Below are 20577 nucleotides of genomic sequence, written 5' to 3'. Positions count from 1 at the left end.
CTTGTATACCTGTGGCTCGAGAAAAGACACTTATTAATGCAGTATAATGGCACAAGTGCTTTAATCACTTGAATCTGAAGCATCCTTAGGTTGCATTAACAAGCTGTTAGAAGACTCATGTACAGAACAATGTTCCACAAAACTGTGCGAAACACAACACGGAATGAGTTACGAGGACAGTGACAACACGTGAGTGACAAGGCATAACATCACATTGGACGGCTTACAGGTATGCTGCCAGTGGTTTGAATAGCGTACCGCTTTATCGAACAGGAACATAGTTTCACTTCTGATACTTAACAAATATTTTGGCACTCCCGTCACACATTTTGCCCGTGAGCATTGTTACGTATAGACTGCAGAAGAGAACACGAAATCCAACCATGCAGTAAAAAAAAAAGAATATAATGCATTGTGGAATTATCGCGAAACTAGCACAAAACGATCTGCAAATTGTGCATGGTTAAATATACTTTAAGTCAATAGATTGGTACTATTAATCGCCTTGCTCACACCTTTGATGGTTCTGAACGGAAAGGTTCTCAATCACTCCCGTTCGTAGCACAAGGCTACAGTGAAATTCATACAGATTTCTGTAAAAGAAAGCTTCATAGTTGAGCAACGCCATTTCCGGGGTGGTCGCTGTGCCAAATGAGCTAATCAGTATGCTAGCAATTGGTAGCGCGAGGGCGAAATAATCGACAACTCGAAGCAGCGTGAAGTAGCTTAGTTCTATAAAGAAGTGATTTTCAAATTTTCCTTTCACAACTTTCGCTGCCATCTAGCGGGATTCCGCACAACTGATTTAGCATATTCAGTGTCCAGGCTTCGAGTTGTCTGTTTGGAGATATCATTTGGGGAATTATGTTGAAGAGCAGGCAGAATGTGTGCTGCTCCATAAATCAATGTGCTGCACAAGATTATCATATCGTCTACGTAGCACCAGAAGTTATTGAAAGAAGCTGTAGTCACCTTTGAAGAATAAGCCTTCAAGCTAGAAGCACCACTTAATAATTGTTGTATCGTATAATGGCGTTGACATTATTGCATCAAATTAAGACACTACTGATGCAGATCAGCATGCAGAGAGTACCCTCTCTTTCCTAATGTAAAACTGTTCCACTTCAGTCGCAAAAATCTTGACTACTATTCATCAATGAAATATTGAGAATGAACGGGAAAGAAAGCAACCACTGATAGGCAGGAGTTTGTTAGAAACGTTGAGTTCGCAGGATTTCATTATATGGAGGCATTGAGGGCAGGAATGAAAATTAGATAGCGCCTGCATGCGAGACGGTTGGTAAATGCTGGTAAATCTATAGGTAAATGCGCGCAGAAGGAAACGCGGACAAGTAGACACAGGACTAGCGCTGACTTGTCAGCTGCTTTGGTTTATTAGCCGTCTGTCTATATGTCCGGTTTCCTTGCTTGCTGCTTTACGTATGAAAATTAGGTGTTTCTCCTAACTGTGAATGGCCATATACACACAGGCCTTCAGCTGCTCACCTATTTTCAGCAACAGTGATTGTTTGCAACCAGTTGGTCTTGAGCTGCATATGAGAATATGTGCTCAAAATGCTGATGAGATAGTTATGAAAGCGATGAGTATTGCTGAACTTGTGACAGCCTGCTCAGTGTGGTGTTAATGAAGTGGGAGCAGTTACTCACCCAATAATTTCTCCATTAACGTAATTAATATTTTCTACAAAAAACAGAGAGCCAATGGCATCATGTTGAGGCTCCTACCGGGACGAAAGAACCTGAGTATTGTTTGTCGCAATTATACAGAACAAAACTACATGCACACGTAACATGATGGGTTATGAGCATTTTATAAACCTACACACCTGAAATAACGACACTGCATAGAACGACACTCTTAAACAGGCTGCAACCTTCGCCGAAGTAGTTGCCTGCAACTTATGTTGTCACTCGTGACATTATAAGAGAAACACATCACTGTGGCATGGTTCAGCAGTTTGGACTTGCCATAGTCTACATAGGACATATCGGAACAACTGTAGCCCTTCCACCATCACTGCCTGTGTTGGGTAAAGAGAATACTGTGTTAGAGGAAATAATTTCATATATATATACACACACAGGGTGTTTCAGGAAATGCCTCTGAAATTCCTAAAAAATAAGCAAAATGCAATGTTTCCGCGCTGCCTTCACAATTACTTTTTGTGTGGCGTCAGACATTTTAACAAGACTAGAGGCCTCAATTAAGGAAGCAATTAAAAATAAGCTGATAAGCTTCTTAATTAATGGAGACAGGCGATCGGGTAAATTGGGACAATTCGAGTTCTACCTGCGAAGTGCCGCTTAGAGATTTCCGAAAATGAGATGCTCGTAATTTTAACAGAGCGGTGAAATCTGACAAATTTCGCCGGCGATGCAGAAACCGAAACGTGGAAGGGCGCAAGTGCCGTATTCTTCCGAGAAGTCCAGAATGAGCGAGAGTCGTCACACCCACCAACTTCGCTTGCTTGCGCACATTTGTCAACTAATGTAGAACAAACACGACTGTAATTGTTCTCGTGAACAGTGACGTCATTGTGGTCGTCTGCTAGTTGAGCCCATTAGTGCTTCAGTTTCGTTTTCGCCGCTGAAGTTGGTCGAATTTCATTACTTCGCAATAATAGGAGAGGCCGCTTTTTGGAATTCTCAAAGTGGCAATGGGCCCTTCGCAGGAAGGGCTTCAATTCTCCAATTTGACCCGACCGCCTGTCTCTACTAATTAAAGTGCTAATTAATTTCACTTCTTCGATTACACTCGTAATTGACGTATCTAGTTATCTAAAGGTATCCGCTACTACAGAAAAAAAAAACAATTATGAAGGCAGCGAGCGAATATTACATTTCGCTCAAGTTTTCAGATTTTCGGACACATTTCTCAACCCACCCTGTATATAAGTGCGTGTTTATGTTAGTGCACAAAGGATGATCATCCTGTACAGCTCTGTAGGCAAACGTTCTCAAGCACACCGCTTAGTGAACATGAAGTAACTTCCCATGCTCCTAAGACATTTCTATGTACAACATGCTTTCATGAATGGCAGCGCTATTGCGTGTACCTTGAATCTTCCAAGGCATAAAAGGCAGTTCCCCTCGTGCTCAATGTATTCTAGTGTGTTAGAAAATTGGACCGTGACATAAAAAAACGCTGCCTTGCTTCATTTTAACTTTACTGAGTTCCTTCAGTAACTGAATCATGAATGCCATTTGAATTACACCACAAGAAAGCGGCCATTTCGTGTGGCATGGTCTACAAACACACTGATATGACAGTTCGAGCATATTCGTTGTTCGGCGCCATCACTGATGCGTGTAAACACTAGCAGTTTCCTCGCTGAGCTGTTGACAGTTGGCGGAAGTCTTCAGAGCACTTCAGTTGACAAGATAGCTGCGCTCTTGACCGCAGCTATCGCCGGACTGTCATCCGAGAATAGTGTCAGTGCCTCAGCGATTTGGCAAGGAACGAGCACAGTTGATCAGGGTGCTACTTTTGTTAGCTGCAGTCGGCTGTCTCCTTGCATACCAGTGGTCATTGCAAAAGCTTGACATTCCAGTGAGTAGTCGGTGAATTTCTTTAACTGAAGCAGAACGATGCCTCTGTCTAATCGCCCCCATTTTGTAAGTGACTTTAGGACCGGCGAGGAACCTGAAGATCTATACTCCTGCTACCACTCTTTGAGTCACTCCCATACGAGAGCAGGAATTGGCCTCTTTGGTGCAGTATCTGGCAACCACCTTCCAAATGAAGCTTAGTAAAACGTAGCTTAGTAGTGCCACTCCTGTGTTCTCGTGCCGTCCTTCTTCCTCTCGCGCTGCGGTTTTAGATGCAAAGCAGCTTTCGCTCGGGGCTGTGTCCGGCGGTGGCGTCCGCGCTCCACTTCGCATGCGCCTACTGGTGCGCGCTCGCGCCAAGGAGAAGACTTCTTTCTCTTGTTCTTCGATCGCCTCGATGATGATACGTGCAGAGCACTTTAGGGGCCTGGGCTGCCGTATGGTGTCCTAGCTTGGCGTAACGCAGACAAAACCATCTGTGCTGGCAGCGCGTTCGGGCCTGTGTAAAGGGCTGGGTAAGACGCTGTGGCCTCTCCCCCTTACACTCTCTCAGCAATCACGTGATGGCGTCGGGGAACGAGATTTTGCAGACGCGCGATGAACCCCGTGGATTGCTCTAACAAGGGTTCGGGACGAGTAACGGCAACAGCAACTACAGTTAATTCACTGTGTGCTCCACTTGCAAGGACGCGTTAAAGGGACACTAAAGGCAAATAACAATTTATGTCAGAGTGAAAGCTCAATGTATGACAACTTCTAAAACGGCAATATTATCAACAGCAGTGCCCTACTTACCGACAAATTAAGCTAAATGTATCACATGATGAGCGCCACGAGTGGGACATTTTCGAAGTGATCCCGATGGCGTATGAGAGTCTGCCTACAATAAATCACTAGTTATCAAACTAGCAGCAATAAAAAAAGAACATTCCGTGCATCAAAACACGTAATAAAATGCTGTTTGTTCGTTTCCGTTTGATTCATGGAAAAAAGAACCTCTAAGGCGTTGCCATGGGGAACGGCGCGCGTCGTTCAAAGGTTCCGCTTTCGCCGAACTGCGCTTCGCCCGGCGCCCTGCTTCGCTCACGCGGTCGCGTCTCAGTGGTAGTTACGGGATCGCGTACTGCCGCGTGTTTTGCGCGCTTGTGAAAGTCGCTCTGACAGAAAGTTCGACAAAATGCCGCATGCAACGACGCCGGCACTACGAGCCCTCAGCAGCATACCGCGTTTATCGGCCGGGGCTCAAGTCGCTGAATTGGAGCCCAGCGTCGCGAGCCAATGTTTCGTTGTCAAGTTCTCCGTCCACATCCATTGCGGCGATTGCGGCAAGCTTCGATGGATTCGATGGCCGTTGTTGCTGCTGTGGGTCCCGCTACTTTCGCTCTGCTGCTACTAGTGTCGGCAGCCGCGCAGTAAAGGCGGGCAACGTTGGGCACGGCAGCAGTGACGTATGAAAGTTTGATTTCAGGCGGGTGATTTGAAGTGCGCTAACGCGATGTGGACCACTAAAACGTGATTTTATTTCAAAATAAGCACTTCCTTGGCATAAACGTAGCACTACGAGGTTTCTGGACCGCTATTTCAACAATCAACGTCGACTTAATATTTGCCTTTAGTGCCCTTTAACATTGGGCAAGGTGCCCGTGATGAACGGAACTTTAAGTCGACCCATGCGCTGCTTCGCATCCCCACAAGGTTTCCTGTAGTGGGAGATAGTGTAATCTTTTCTTCTGAAAATCACAAATGAACCTCGGAATTAAACCCCGGCCTCCAGACTCCAGCAGCCGCTGAAGACTTCAAAAGCAGCGGAGGGTGATAATAATGTCTGGATTTGAACAGGCCGTCACTGGAAGCTGAACCTGCAAACGCTCAATGCGAAGACCCTATCAAGTAAAGCTAGACTCTTTTTTAACTGCGCAACTTTTCGGCGAAGCTAAACTATATCAAGCTAACTGCCGATGAGGTTAGGAGGCCCCACGCGACATGCCCCACGCAAAGCTGCCGCAGAAGACAGCATACAGTCGATTTAGTAAAAGATGGGGTTACTTTATATTTAAAAAACTTGTGACACCCTCGGTCAATGTCTGAAAACCTCAAATGCGCCACTGAGCTGAAAAAAAAAGCCAGCGTTATAATCATAGGGAGGCTTAAAAGACTTGAAGAATCATAGGCCCATGAGCTTAATTTCAGTATTGTACCTAATATTTACGAAGATAACTTTACACGGGATAACCGGAGCACATGACCTTAACAAACCCAGAGAACAAGCCGGTTTCAGGAAAGGATACTCCCCGATAGATAAAAGCCATGCGGTCAATAAGAAAATTCAGAAATCTGCTAAACACAACCAAGCCCTATATTGAGCTTCCATAGACTACAAAAAGGCTCTGAAGCGATTCCAGAAGTGACCAAGGAGTACTTGAAACATATAAATACTCTAGCCTACATCTAGAAAGCCTCTACAGCCACCAGAAAAGCAAGAGAATAGTGATAAAGATACGATCTCTTCAACTTTGTTCATTGCATGCTTAGAAGTGTTGAAACACCCGTACTGGGCAGAATCAGGAATAAATACTAACGCAGAATATGTAGGCAACCTAAGATTTGTAGATTACCTATAGCTGTTCACCAATTATGACAACGTATTAGAAAAATGACCGAAGACCTAAACTGAGAAAGTTCTAAAGTTGGTCTCAACATGACTACGTGAATGATGACTATTAATTCGAGAAGAAGTTAAGAACCACGCAACGTGCAATGAGAGAAAAATGCCAGGAAGAGAGCGGAATAGATTGCAGAACAAAGAGGGGTAGGCGACATTCTACCTGACATTAAGAAAAAGTGGACCTAGGCAGGTCACGTAAGTTCATGACAGAATGGACACCGAAGGATGGGGCTCAGGCGAGAACGACAGCGAGGTAGGTGGGGTGAAGAAGTCACGAAATTTGCAGGCATAAAATGGAATCGGCTCACACAAGATACGGTAAATCGGAGATCACTGGGAGAGGTCCTCGCCCTGGAATTCACATAAATCAGAGTAATAATGATGGTGATGATGACGCGCAGGGTTGAGTGCGTAACAGTGACGCTCATAAGGCAACCACTCCCATATACGTCAATAAAAGTGGCTCTGAACAGTTTGTTCACTGCGACCTTGTCGCCAACAGTGTGATGAGGCAGAACTTGGCGGAAGCGAGGGGCTTTGATGAATATTGACACTTTTAGGCGGATGTCCAAGCGTAACTGCGCGCGTAACTAGCCTTGATGCTAATGGGCCTCGAAGGTACTCAAACCTGCTCGTCCAAAAGGGCACAGGATCACCACCTGCTATAAAACACCGCATAACTGCAACTTCGCGGCTGATAGAAACATCACCCGCAATACATGCTCTACACTTGGAATCAGTGTGGAGGCACCAGTACCGAAAGAGTCTCTTACAGTTATCCAGCTCATAATCTTGAATAGTAACGCGGTTTACAAGTATCAACCTGAAGTTTGGCTGGCAGGCGAGCAAGTTACGAGCCAAGTACGGTTCCGCTGCTGAGACCAGAATGTTACGGCACGACAGTCTGCACTGCGCTTAATCAAAGGGAGCAGCGCAGCTCTACGCAGTTCTCCTGATGAAAATTCATATGTTGACTCCGGATGCAGGAGGAGTGCTGCCTGGATTGCTAGGATGTGATGGCTTGAGCTCGAGGAACTGGTATGGCACATGGTACGTCTGCCCCTTGTATTCAACGAGCAGGTGACCACGCCGTGGCGAGGCGCCCACAACTACCACGGTTTCACTTTTAGGCAGTTTGACTTCACCCGTAGACTCTTCTGAAAGTGAAAAAACAAAAATAAACATCAAATATCAAAAGTCAGGATCTATTTTTCAAGGTCACAACAAGCAAAACTGTACGGACATAGCGCATAAGAGTAGCCATTATTGGAGCTTAGATGGTTTCATAATTTCAGTAGTTTCAGAATAATATGGGATCACAGTACGACAGAAGGATAAGCTAGTCAGCGTGGGGATTCGTCATAAAAGAAGGTAGGCGTGCAAACACGCACGCAAGCGAAGAAATGAAGGGGCTAGACCAACGCCCAATGTTAACTAAAAAGGCGCGTTGCGGCGGAAAAGAAAGTAGACTAGAAAATCTGGGCGCCTTGCACTAGTGGTGCAAGGCTGGACCAAGAGCGGAGCTTGTGGCCAACCTAGATAATTCGCAAGGTCTTAATTAGCGAAGTCATAATTACCATGGTCCTAATTAGCATGATCTTAATTGGAAGGTCCTAATTAGTAAGGTCGCAATTATCACTGTCTTAATGAGCAAGGTCCACTTTCGCAGTGCCCTAATTAGCGTGGTTTTACAACTGCTTTAATTAGCAGGACATTAATTAGCATGGTCCCAATTAACATGGCCAGGTGCTAGGCGGCGCAAGATGCCATATAAGGTAGAGGCTGTTCGTGGTGATAGTTTTCTGGTGACGCGAACCGGGGAACGAAAAGCCTAAACAGCTCTGCTGTTAAAATCTGATCTGTGCGTGAGCGCCGCCTGTCCATCCGGCACACGTGGGTGCTTACATGGCAGATAACTGCTCAGGCACTTGATTGCTTCTTTACGCAGTATAATCGACGGCTGGCTCACGCTTGCCCGTCCACTACTGCCGATATGCCAGGCCGCAACCATTAGACGAGATTTCTCCTCTTGTGTCCGTGCCCGCCTACCTTCTTTTATGATGTGATTAAACGACATTTATTAGCGAAGCGAGGACCATATATATATATATATATATATATATATATATATATATATATATATATATATATATATATATATATATATATACACATACACACACATACGAAGGGATGCGCAGAAGAGGGTGCAGTTATCAACCGCACCGATGACAATAATGTAACAAAAAGCTTGTCACGTGTTGATTGTGCTCGAGATAAGGATAACATTCAAAATTCATTGATATAGGCAACCTCTTTTTGCAGTAACGCCACTGATCAATAACTTACACACAAGCCGTCAAGCACTACTATGTCATACGTTTCAATGATCCCTCGCGTTAACTTCGAGCGGTGCTCACCTATACAGGGTGTTTTATTGCGATAGCAATTATATGGACAGTCTCGGCTGGATTTTGCCGTCGCCGTCGCCGCCGTCATGCACCGTATATGCATAAGTATGTATATATATATATAAAAGCCCCAAAGAAAAATAATTCACAGAAATGCTTTCGAAGCGCGGAATCGAACCAGGGACCTCTTGCTCCGCAGCGAGTGGCGCTAGCCACTACGCCACGAAACGCAGATCCTCCACGTAGGTAACGGCGAGCGTTATATACACACCCTTTACCGCTGGACGGACTCAGACGGCTGCGCTTATAAGCGTTTCTTCATTACCAGCGAGATGGCGTTAGGAGCGCGACAGGCGCATTTAAAAGTCGTCGGCGAGCTCGCTCGCTTCTTCTTATACTTGCGCAGGGAGAACCTTGCCCTTCCACTGTCTGCTCGCGCGGTTTTCTTGTGCTGAGGGGAAGAGGAATGTTTCACGCTTTCACCGTGATGTCCGCGCTCATGTTACGGAGCGTACGAAAGCCACTCGAGCTCAAGGGACGCCGCTAAACGAACAAACAGAAGATGAGCGCGAACTATCAAGTGTCACAGCTCGACACTTGAAGCACGGTAGTTTCCTTCGCTGCTTCAGCCGCCTTTGCAACAGGAGCGCTGTTCAAACTGAGAGTATCCATTGGCGAGCGTCACTTCATATAGCATTAGTTTCTTGCTATCGCATTCATTGCTTCGGCCTTGCGGCGAAACTGTGACTTTTATTTTTTTTAAAGAGTACAAATTTTTTAATAAAAATTCTATGACAGTCAGACTCCTGTGGTTCTCGCACATGAACTCTATGTGGAGGCGTAAGTACTTTGCCGGAGCGAAAATGACATTGACGCGACTAATTAACAAAAACTCGTTAATTTCATTTTTTAATTATTGACTTCAGGGCAGGTGTTTATATTACAAAGTTGTAGTGCGTGCAAATTTATGGCATACCTATTTTTTAGAAATCACAATAGTTGGACGTAGTTCGAGATATTCATCATCGAATTTCAAGGGCGAAATCGAAACTGATTGCGCCCGGCGCGCACAATGCGCGGCGGAACAGCGGAATGACACGTGACAGGGAAGCGATGAAATTTGAATGAAGGCGCGCCAAAGCAGAACCTGGTCAGAAAAACCGGCAAGCATTCTGAAATACCCCAGTAGGCAGCTTAATCATTGCGTGCGATGGGTGGTGCCTAGCTGTTTCTTTCTTACACTATAAAGGGGCACGAAAAACTATTTTGCCTGTCTGCAAGAAGAAGCGTCGCAGTGACCGCCGCTGAGCTTTATGCTTCCCAGACAAAGAAAAGGTTGGTATTGCGGTTTTGTTGTGCACAGATAAGCACCAAACACTATGCGAAAAAGTAAAGCGATGCGCAGGCACAAGTGAGATGACTTGCAGCCTTTCACGGACACATACGGCCGCGGCGCGCCGTCATTCAAATTTCGTCACTCCCATGTGACGGGTAGTTCTGGTCTGACGTAGCAGAACAGTCGCGCTTTGTGCGCGCCGGACGCAGTCACTTCGATTTCTACCTTGAAATTCGATGATGAATATCTTGAACTATGTGCAGGTTTTGTAATTTCTAATAAATAGGTATACCATAAATTTGCACGCACTACAACATTGTAATATAAACACCTGCCCTCAAGTCAATAATTATGAAAATTAATTAACGAGTTTTTGTAATTTGTCGCGACAGTGTCATTTTAACTGCGGCAATGCATTTCCGCCTCGACGTGGAGTTCGTGTGCGAAAACGGCAGGAGCCTTAACTGTCACAGAATTTTTATCAAAAATCTTTATTTTCTAAAAAAAGAACACCCTATATAATAGTAGCACGGCAAATTGGGCTAGTTCGTACTGATTCATGTTTCAACTGGATAAGGCGCGCACACAGGCACGGGCACATAAGAAGGAAGAAACGCAAACAACACTGGCGCCTACTCGTAACTACAGTTTCTCGGCGCATTTGAATAGCATAGAGACATCGATTCAGTTCAACACTGAAACAGAGGTCTCTGGCCGTCTACCTTTCTTGGACGTACTAGTAGAAAGAAAAAAAAAACGGCCGCCTTTCCTTTGGTGTTTTCAGAAAAGCAACGCACACCGGACTTGCACCGGACGTTACCTGCATTACGAGTCAGTCCACTCGGTCTGCCACAAACGTTCTGTTGCCACTTGCCTGATACAGGATTTGCTCTAGTGACGCTGGCCATGCCTCTGACCTTTCCAGAGTGCGCAGTGAACTCTCTGACAACGGGTACCCTCTCAGCTTCATTCGTTCCGTAGAACGCCGCACACGCAACGTCGCCGCTACGCGAGCTGTGCAGCCCCAAGCTCGTGCAGCCATTCCTTATGTGCCAGGTGTTACCCCCGTATTCAGAAACGCTCCTTGACTTGAACTTTACTTGCCACCGCCTTCAACGCATTTCAAACGCGCTGTCTTTAGGCGGTGGCAAGTCAAGTTCAAGTCAAGGAGCGTTTCTGAATACGGGGGTTAAGTGAAGCATTAGCACGGGTTCTACGAGCGTTCGACGTACACGTCGCGCATGTTCCCGCCCGAAAACTTAAACACGAACTAGGCACATAAAGGACCCACTCAAGAAAGAAAGGTTCCCAGGCGTCGTTTATAGAATCCCGTGTTCAGTCTGCGACTACGTTTATATCGGGGAGAGTGGTAACTTTGAGAGACGTCTGAAGGACCACGTGAATGACGTCAGAAAGAAGAATGTTGTATCTAACGCACTTGCGGAACACGTGGCTTCATGTAATCACGACATTGACTGGGCCAAGGCAACCGTAATCGCAAAAGAGGAAAGAAACTGGTGTTCGCGTCAGTATCTGGAATCGCTTCTTATCCAGACTACGAAAAAAACGCTGAACAGAAATGATGGAAATCTGCCTCCAGTGTACGCCAGGTGTCTCGGCAGCGTTCTAAAATGCACATAAGCCCGTTTCGCTGGGCCACATTACTGTGAACAAGGCTACCGTACGGTAGCCGAAATGTCTTTTTTAATGTTTATAAAACCTTTCACTTGGTCGGTGTTATTTGTTTTCGTTCCTTCTTCATGCTCCTTCCCGACCAGACGATGCTTCGTCAAACCATCAATTTCATCACCTACCAGTCAAGTAAGACGGTTCTCGGAGCGCGTCGAGCCCGAAGCGGCGCAAAAGAGCGAAAACAGCGTTTGCGGACAACCGAAACGAGGCGGCGCAGTCCGCATCGCCATAGCAATTATCACCAACCGTACGGTAAGGACAGGAAAGCCAAATGGTCAAGACGTTTCATGCGACCACCACGTCCAGCACGAGCCTTTAGGAAAGGCGTGGTCGTCATCCACAATCGCGTTGTTGGCGACCGAGGCTTCAGCAGCTGCGCATGCTTGCTTCGTATTTTTTTTTTTTTTACTCGGCGCACGTGAAGTGCAAGGGCGCTATCTATGATCGCGTCGATAGGAACAGCGGTCCGCAGCGGCTGCGACAAGCAGTAGCTTCGTTTTTGCTGCGTGCCATGAGAAGTGTGCAGTCGTCATCCATGATTGTGCATTAGCGAGCCAGGTTTCTTCCACTGCAGAAGCGATGAGACGCTGTTTGTGCATGCATGCCGCGCACGTGCTTTCAGAGCTGCATGGATGCAGTGTTGTACGGAACGGCGTTCCAAGGAACGACGTTCCAGGAACTATAATAGTTCCTTTTGGAAGGAACGCCACCGTTCCATTTAGGATCGGTAGAACTGTAACGGTAACTCGTTACCTTTACGGGGGAACGGCAGAGGGAACGGCGTTCCTTCTGTAAACGTTCCAACGCATTGAACAGGCGCACGCATGCAGCGCATCGTGCAGAACAGGGCGGATGGGCGACCGCGTGAGGCGCAAAAATATACCTCTCGCCTGTGTCACTTGAAGGCCCTGGCCAGGGCGCAGAGAAACGCGCGATGCCGAGACCGACCATGTATACGGGAGCAGCTGCGTCCCGCAACGTTAAGGACACACGACGGTATGGGATTCCCATCGTCTTCTTGGCGCCTTACAAACTAAAAAAGTGCGCCCACCTCTGACAAGAACAACACATATGTCATGCAAGAAGCACCATCAGACGAAGTTCACCAGTTGCGTTTCTAACGTTATACACGAGATGCCCTCTTCATGCAGTCGGTCTTACATAGACCAAACAGGCCGATGTTTCAATGAGCGTGCACACTAGCACAACCGATCCTTGCGCACCGGCACGGAACGCAGTCTGGCCTAGGTACATAGCGAGAAATGCAACAGTAAAAGCTTTTTGCCTGATCTAGAGTGCAGAGCTGAAAGGGAAGTCATCAAGGCGCTTTACATCGCAAAAAGGCGCGAATAGCTGTGTCAGCTCTCCTTTGATATAATTATCAAGAGATGAAATGGAATCCTTAGAAGAACACATCAGGTCACTCCCGCGTACGTGATGCGCACGCGTTCTTGTTATTTTTCTTAAAGTTGTCATTGCCCGATTGTTCCTTGCTCTTTTGTTATTTTGAAGAACCCATAAATGGCATGCTTTACGTAAATAATGTCAGTTGGAAGTTCTGCGCTTGTGTGTGCGTATTCGTGTTCCTGTTTTCGTGCGGTCTTCTTGGCGCAGTTTAAATCCTAGTTGAAGGTGTTCCTTCAACATTCGAGTTATCCCCGCGGCTATCGGTCTACAATATCATTAGAGTTAAGTTCGACATCGATCGCACTGGTAACGTCTCTGTCATGCAATAGACGATACGCGTACATCCAGCGCTATATTCTTGTTGCGCCCGCTGAGCCTGGCCTCGCCCCTACGACCTCGGTTGACCTTGTTCTGATTTGTGTACAACACGGCAGTACCCTCAAGCATTTCAATGGAACGGCTCTTCAAAATTACCAACCAAGTGCTGACGAGATGTTGGTGTCCGTCTGACGGATACCAACATCGAGATGCAACTGTTGCTGAGTGCGAACAAGGGACTTTACTAAGTTGCAAATATGTATCGTGGACTCACACTGCAATATTGAATCAGAACTCATTAAACGCCTGTATATTATCCTTCTTGATGAGGTTTCCCGCGCAAGAAATTTCATCATGTTCGTGTATATGTGAAAATTTCTATTTTAATATCTCAAGCGCAGTATCCTAACTGCGCACTTGTAGACCTATACGTGGAACGTGCCACATGTGTTGCACTTTTAAAAGACGAGCACGAAAGTTGGAGTTAGACTGCGTGTAGTATGGCCGGTGGTCTCTAAAGAAATTCGTCTAGGAGCGTTTCTTTAGATACATTTTACGTACTTACATATAACCTGCTTCCGGCGACGTCAAATTCGTACTATATATGTACCCCCATGAGAGCTACATATTGCTCACTTTATTTCACCTCAGGATTATCCGACATTATATTTTGATTAAAAAGTCAAATGTAACGTTAATGTAACGACCCGTTCCAATTTTGAAAATGTAACTGGAACGCGTTACTTTCGCGTTAAGGGAACTTTGGCACACTGCAGCGCAAAAAAACACACAACGGACGGAACACGAACGACGAAGACGAGCGCTGAACCTGCAACAACCTTTATTGGAAAAGTTTTCACACATATTTATGCTGTCCGACGCAGACGTCATTCACTACACACGCGTAGGAACGCCCAACGTTTATAGATACTTTTTCAGTTCCGTAACTCCTCCGCCGAAGGCGGCCGCCACTTTTACCCAGGCAGTGAGAGGGCGCCACAGTCGTGAATAGCGCTGTCGCGCGCGCAGGCACACATGTTCTTTCCCGTAGTTGCTTCGCCGCGTGCGGGACTGTCATGGAATGTTTTTTCCTGGGTGTGTTGGCTGTGCATGCGCGAGGTTACTCTCGACGACTTCGGTGAATTCAGACAACCGAGCATTCCTTGCCCCAGGAATTCAAGCAGTTTTCAAGCTTTGCGATGCCAACTTGTTTCGTGCCCGGCTGTGCCAGCGGGTAGAAAAGCGGCACTCTTTTGCGCCGCCGCCCGATCCGCAGCATCTTCAAAGCTGGGTGCGAGCTATTTCTCACGCCGATAAACCGCAGAGCAAAACATGCAAGACCATATACCATAGTGACCAAGTTTAGCCACTTGTACATCTGTGGAGCATCTGTGGAAAAAAAAAAAAGAAGCGTCGTGAGGTCCTCGTCCAGAAACATGCGATGAAAGAGAAAGTGTGCCAACAGCTTATGTCCATGTCATTCCGTGACCTCTCAGGTGCTTCTGATGACCGTGGGTACTGTGGACCATTACCAGAAGCAACGGCCTTTTGTTACCTGGCAGGCTACGTGGCTTTCAAATTGAAGAAAACAACGCGTTGCGAGGTCTGCAAATACGTTGCCCTTGGTAGGCAGGATTCCCTGCCGCTTGAGTCCATGCTGGTCACTGTGCGCGAATGTGTCAGTGGTAGCCTTTCAGAGAAACTGCTTGCACGTAAGCACGTACGGTAGAGCGTGCCATCAAGCATGCTAGCAAGGACACATTTTTTTGGTGACCTGTTTTGGGGTGTGCTGAATGCTCTTATAACGAGAGGCACAAACGCTGTTGGCTTCACTTTTATTTACTCCCATGCACTTCTTTGCGCAAGCCAAATGCTTAGAAAACAGCAGTACCATTAGGGCATAGAGAGAGCGCAAGAAAGCAAGCTTTAAAAATTAGCTGGCAGCAAACCTGCCAACACAAGCGTAGCCAGGAAGGGGGTGGGGTCAAACTTCCTCGTCCGATATTTTTCGATTTTGCATGTGTATATATCCACGCACTCATACAAACGCACGCACGAACACACAAAAAATGTGATTGACCCCCCCCCCCCCCAGGTCTGTAGCCTGGAATTTTTTTTTCGGGGGTGGGGGGTACTTGTTGAAAACCTTGACTATTTGAGAAAAACACCTATTTTCATTAATTATTTTTGGTAAAAACACATACTTCAAAATTTTTGAGGCGGGGGGGGGGGGCCTAGGGCCCCCCCTCTGGCTACGGGCCTGCCCCCCCCCCCCCTCCCTGAATATAATGCCAACAATGCTGTGCAGTATCTACGCGTGTAAAAAATTTCCACGTTCATTTTGCATACCAAGGATCTCGGTTTGCTTTCACAATGTAATATTTTTTGCGATGCCACCATGTTCGAATTAATTGACCAAAATGCATGTTGCTTCTCGTTTTGAAACAATACAAATGCGCATAATCATTTCGTACAATGCAAGGCTTTCGAAAACGTCACATAACGCGAAGTTGCAAAATTATTACGCACAGAACATGGTGTGCTCTTGGCTAGACCACATATTTTCATGTTAATGAACGCACTAGAATTACTGATATATGTCCGTCAGTTCTCGCGAAATCCGGGACACGCTTGCCAACCGCGAAAAATTCTCGGCGAATAATTCGAGTATATTGATAGAGCAATGTTTGATTCGTACTACAAAATGTTGTAAATTTCCCGCGTTTGAGGGATGTTATGTAACCCTTAGTTTTCTACATTTGAAATTCGTATTTTTGGAGCATGCTCAATCGCCAAACTAGTGTGGTCTTAACGAAATGGACATGGAAAGGCGCGGAGCGAAGCGAGCACGTTGTCATTGCCTAAAACTGACGCCTGCGAAGCGTGTCTGTACAGGTCTTTTAAAGTTTGTGAGCAATATAACGCGCACAAATTGAAGTAAATGTCCAATTAATGTTAAGGAAGGAGAGTGAAGACCAAGTACAGTGTTCGCGCAATTCTCATTCGGCCGTGTGCAATAGCTCATGCGAAGAAGCCCTTCATGCTAGCAGACGACCCTCGCTCTCCGAGCGCAAAGCGCGACTGCAGCGCTGTGGTGGCGGGTGCGGCGACAGGCCGCCTCCTCCCTACGCGCACCGCGAGGAGATACGGAACTGAAAAAGTATCTATAAACGTTGGGAACGCCAACTCTTTATCAGTTAGTAGCAGAGACGGTACGCTTACGTATTTGACGGTATTAGACGGTACGTATTCAGAAGCGCTCCTTCACTTGAACTTGACATGCCACCGCCTTCAACGCGTTTCGAACGCGCTGCCTTTAGGCTGTGCCAAGGCAGCACAAACGCGTTTCGAACGCGCTGCCCAAGGCGGTGGCAAGTGAAGTTCAATTCTACTGACCAGAGGGAGCTGCGTTGCTCGCTGTGGGCCGTCTCAAGTTGGCTGACATTGGCCGCTAGGGGCAGGTAGAAACAGACGCTCGCACGCGTCCCCCCTTCTCACCCAGCCACAGTCTGTACACTTATGCAGAGTTGGAGAGACGCTCATCGCGTTTTTTGTCCCTGGGCCGTCTCAACGTTGCCTTCTTTATCCGCTAGGCTGTGCGTTCTGGCGCTGAAGTCACATGTGAGAGCTCGACTGCACGGTGCCTATACGGGGGTTACACAACTGCCCCCCAGATAGGAAATGCGTTCTGCTTCTATGATTTCTCGGGTGATTCGCGTTTTGCTCTTCTTAATGACGGAAGTGTTATGTAGCTCGGGTACGCAATCCTGACACGTTATACGATGACTGGCTAGGAAACCTTCAACATCCTTTCCGTCACGCGCATTTTTTTCATTGTTCGCATGCTCCCTTAGCCTTTCGTTTACGCATCTCCCGGTTTGGCCCACGTACACTTTTCCACACTTCAAAGGGACGGCACTTTCAGAAGAGCAAAACGCGAATCACCCGAGAAATCATAGAAGCAGAACGCATTTCCTATCTGGGGGAGAGTTGTGTAAGCGTACCATCTCTGCTACTAACTGATAAAGAGTTGGCGTTCCTACGCATGTGAAGTGAATGACGTCTGCGTCGGATAGCATAAATATATGTGAAACTTTTCCAATAAAGGTTGTTGCAAGTTCAGCGCTCGTCTTCGTCGTTCGTGTTGCGTCCGTTGTGCGTTTTTTTTGCGCCGCAGTGTGCCAGAGTTATGTACCAACAAGCCCAACTCGACACTTTAATTAGGCGAACTTGTAACGGGAACTCGTTTCAAAATTGGGCTGTCGTTCCTGCTTTAGAGGAACGTGTACAACACTGCATGGATGCTGCCTATGATCGCGTCGTTAGCGACGAAGGTATCGTCCGCCACGGACGCGGCACTCTGTAGATTTGCTGTGACATAGTGCAAGACCCGCTCTATGTCACAAAACTTGAACATGGTGGAAGCTGTTGAAGAGCTTCAGCCGCGGTACGCACATAATGTCGTTTGCTACATTGGTGATGTACGCACGATCAGTTTGCCGGCCACCGGCAAAAGATTATCTTCACGTGCGCGCGGGTGTAGATGTACGTATGTAGATGCGCGCTGGCGTGGCGGTACGTACTAAGCGATGGGTTCAGGGCACGTCCGTTTCGCACTAACTGAGAAACGCGGGTCTTGCACCGCGGTCTTATTGTGAACGACATCACGGGATGATGAAAGTTTGCGCTTTGCACTGCTCTGATGGGAAACAAATAGAGCGCTTGCGTAGTTATGCAGAAAACAAACGTGTGTTGACGTAATAGCATTTGTTCTGTTTGACATTTTTGACCGCTAATAAAAGACGAGGACAGCGAAGGGAACGACAACACGCTGCTCGTCTTTTGTTAGTGGTCCCACACCGACTGGGCCAGAATCGCGTTCTTCTGAGAACATGAGCCTGGCCCCGTTGTTTTCGTGACACTGTCAATAATTTCGACATTCGGTTTATCCGGTCATCTTTTCCGTTCCCGTGAAATTCGAATGAACCAGCTTTGAGTGCATAATATCCAAGCAATCTGCTTTGCCGGCAAGCATCTCGTGCTTACACCTGCTCTCGATTACGGCAGAGCCAGCCATTTTTTCATACATTGAACTAATTGTACAAGTGCTGTTTTCTACCCACTCTGTAACAGCCGAGAGGCCAACAAAAAAGTAACTAAATAAAACAAACCCTGCTTCTTAGGCCATACATTAGAGTATTTATAAACGTGTGTTCCGCGTCATTGATTTCATTGTCAGTAAGGCACCCATCGGGGGAGCCAAAACCGTCTTTTCGTATTATTTCGTGGTTGGTGTACTTTTTTACTTTTTGTCATCAAAACGTCGACTTGCTTAATACTGTCGCTAGGAATTTTAGCCATGGCTGGTAATCAATGCCTTCCCTCAGTGAAACAACACTGTCAATGAAGCGGCGCATGCTTGGCTGCCGAGTAGAATGGAGCACTTACCGGGGTAGTTCATCTTCATCACTCGGGTCTGGGGGTAGCCCAGCTTGGTGTTGCCACTCACGGTGTATGGAACGGCTGGGTGGCACAGGAGGTGGTCTCTCCTAAAGAGAAAAAAAAAAAAAGATATAGCTTGCCTTGCTGTGGGACATTCACAAAGTTATATTTCAAAGTATGCCAACGAAGATTTTGCGCAGAAAACGACACAATGACGCAAAAAAGAGGGACTTGAGCTAACCTTCAACAAATTGCTGATGCCCACACGCTGCAACCGATCCTTTCAATCTCTGCCCTTTAAAATTGTACACTGCGAACCAAAGCGCCAGATTGTCCCTCAATTTTCAAATTTTGGAAGGACTTGCTGCGATGTTTGCTAGATGAAATGCGTTCTTTAGCTCCCAGACCTGGAAATTAAAAAAAAAACCTGGTCTCTCGCTCTTTCATTATATTTAATTTCTAATCGAGTACTTGGACAGCATTCAGTCTGCTTAGATTGATCATGTCTGGACCACCCCACAAAAGTAGCCATCACTTTTTGCCGCACCTAATTTATTATCAGATTTATTGAGAAAACAAGTGGAGGGTGAATCATATACTCCCTCCATAGCTTCCACTGAAGGTTGTGCAAGTCTACACATTCTGGTGCAACCTAATGTATTTCATTTTCCTTATTTCTATGTTTAGTATTCTTATTACAACTTCTGTAATACCCTTAGGGTCTTGGGGGTATACAAACTAAAGAAATAAACAAACAAATATATAAAATGCAACAAAATAGAATAGAAGCGTAGAACTCTATGAGGTTGCACAACTGCACGGAGTTTCATAGAAAAAGCCACTATGCCACCTGTTTTCCAGTTGCACCACTACACAACAAAGGAAGCCACCAAAATGTCCTAAAAATTCACGGGATTTATACGCTGGAAAATGGTAGGTAGCGTTCATAGTAATTTAATTAAGTTAATCGAAAAACCCCACGAAATTCGACCAGTGCCTTTACCGGAGAGGCGGAATTTACATACTAAAACCATGAGCTTTGTTATAAGCAAGTCACGTCCAACCCAGAAATACCACCACAAAATGTGATGTTCCTTTTGAGCATACCTTGACTAAACACATCATCACATAATTTAGAGTAACATCATTACATCTCGTAAGCGATTCAGATGTCAGTGCTCATTCTATAAGTTCTACTTACAACTTAGGCAATATGGTACCTGTCTTTAGTGTCTTTGACTTGTAATACAGCCAACTTCACTGTGGTTTACAACGAAGTGCTACTGGTACAAATTCAGTTGAGTGCATACCAAATCTAGGCCAAAAAGGGAGCAAGTCTGCTGTATGGTCTTGCTGTCACACCGTTCCATTTCTGGTGGAGGGGTTCCCGAGATTGGCTGCGGCCGAGGGCGGCCCTGTATTGACACCCCTGCTGGTGGCACCGCTGGCTGTGACCTGCATTAGGACAACATTGGAAACACTTAAGATCATGCTTACAAGAGGAAGCTCAGCACAAAAATTCTTTTTCTCTTCCGTAAGGTGGGGGGGCTCTCAGTGAGTAATGCATATCGGTTCGGTTAGCAAGTGTATTTTATATCCGCGCCAACAGACAGCGAAGGAAAGCGTGGGAAACATTGCTTGTAGTATAATGTAGCAATTATGACATGAAGTGTGTACATCAATAAGAGGGGAGTGTGGGACGGCGACAGAACGGTGGAATCAGTTACCTGCTTGAA

General features: G+C 46.3%; 1 long non-coding RNA gene across 1 annotated transcript; it reads right to left on the bottom strand.

Annotated features, from left to right (window-relative positions):
- Nucleotides 1-7227: 7227 nt before the first annotated feature.
- Nucleotides 7228-20292, bottom strand: LOC119399296 (uncharacterized). Its single transcript, XR_005184780.2, has 3 exons — nt 20152-20292; nt 18848-18948; nt 7228-7392 (listed from the first exon to the last, which is right to left on the bottom strand). It is a non-coding gene; the product is annotated as an uncharacterized LOC119399296 (long non-coding RNA).
- Nucleotides 20293-20577: the final 285 nt, after the last annotated feature.

This window comes from Rhipicephalus sanguineus, chromosome 7 (genome assembly GCF_013339695.2).
Source record: "Rhipicephalus sanguineus isolate Rsan-2018 chromosome 7, BIME_Rsan_1.4, whole genome shotgun sequence".
Lineage (NCBI taxonomy): Eukaryota > Metazoa > Arthropoda > Arachnida > Ixodida > Ixodidae > Rhipicephalus > Rhipicephalus sanguineus.
This window is presented reverse-complemented; position numbering and strand designations above follow the sequence as displayed.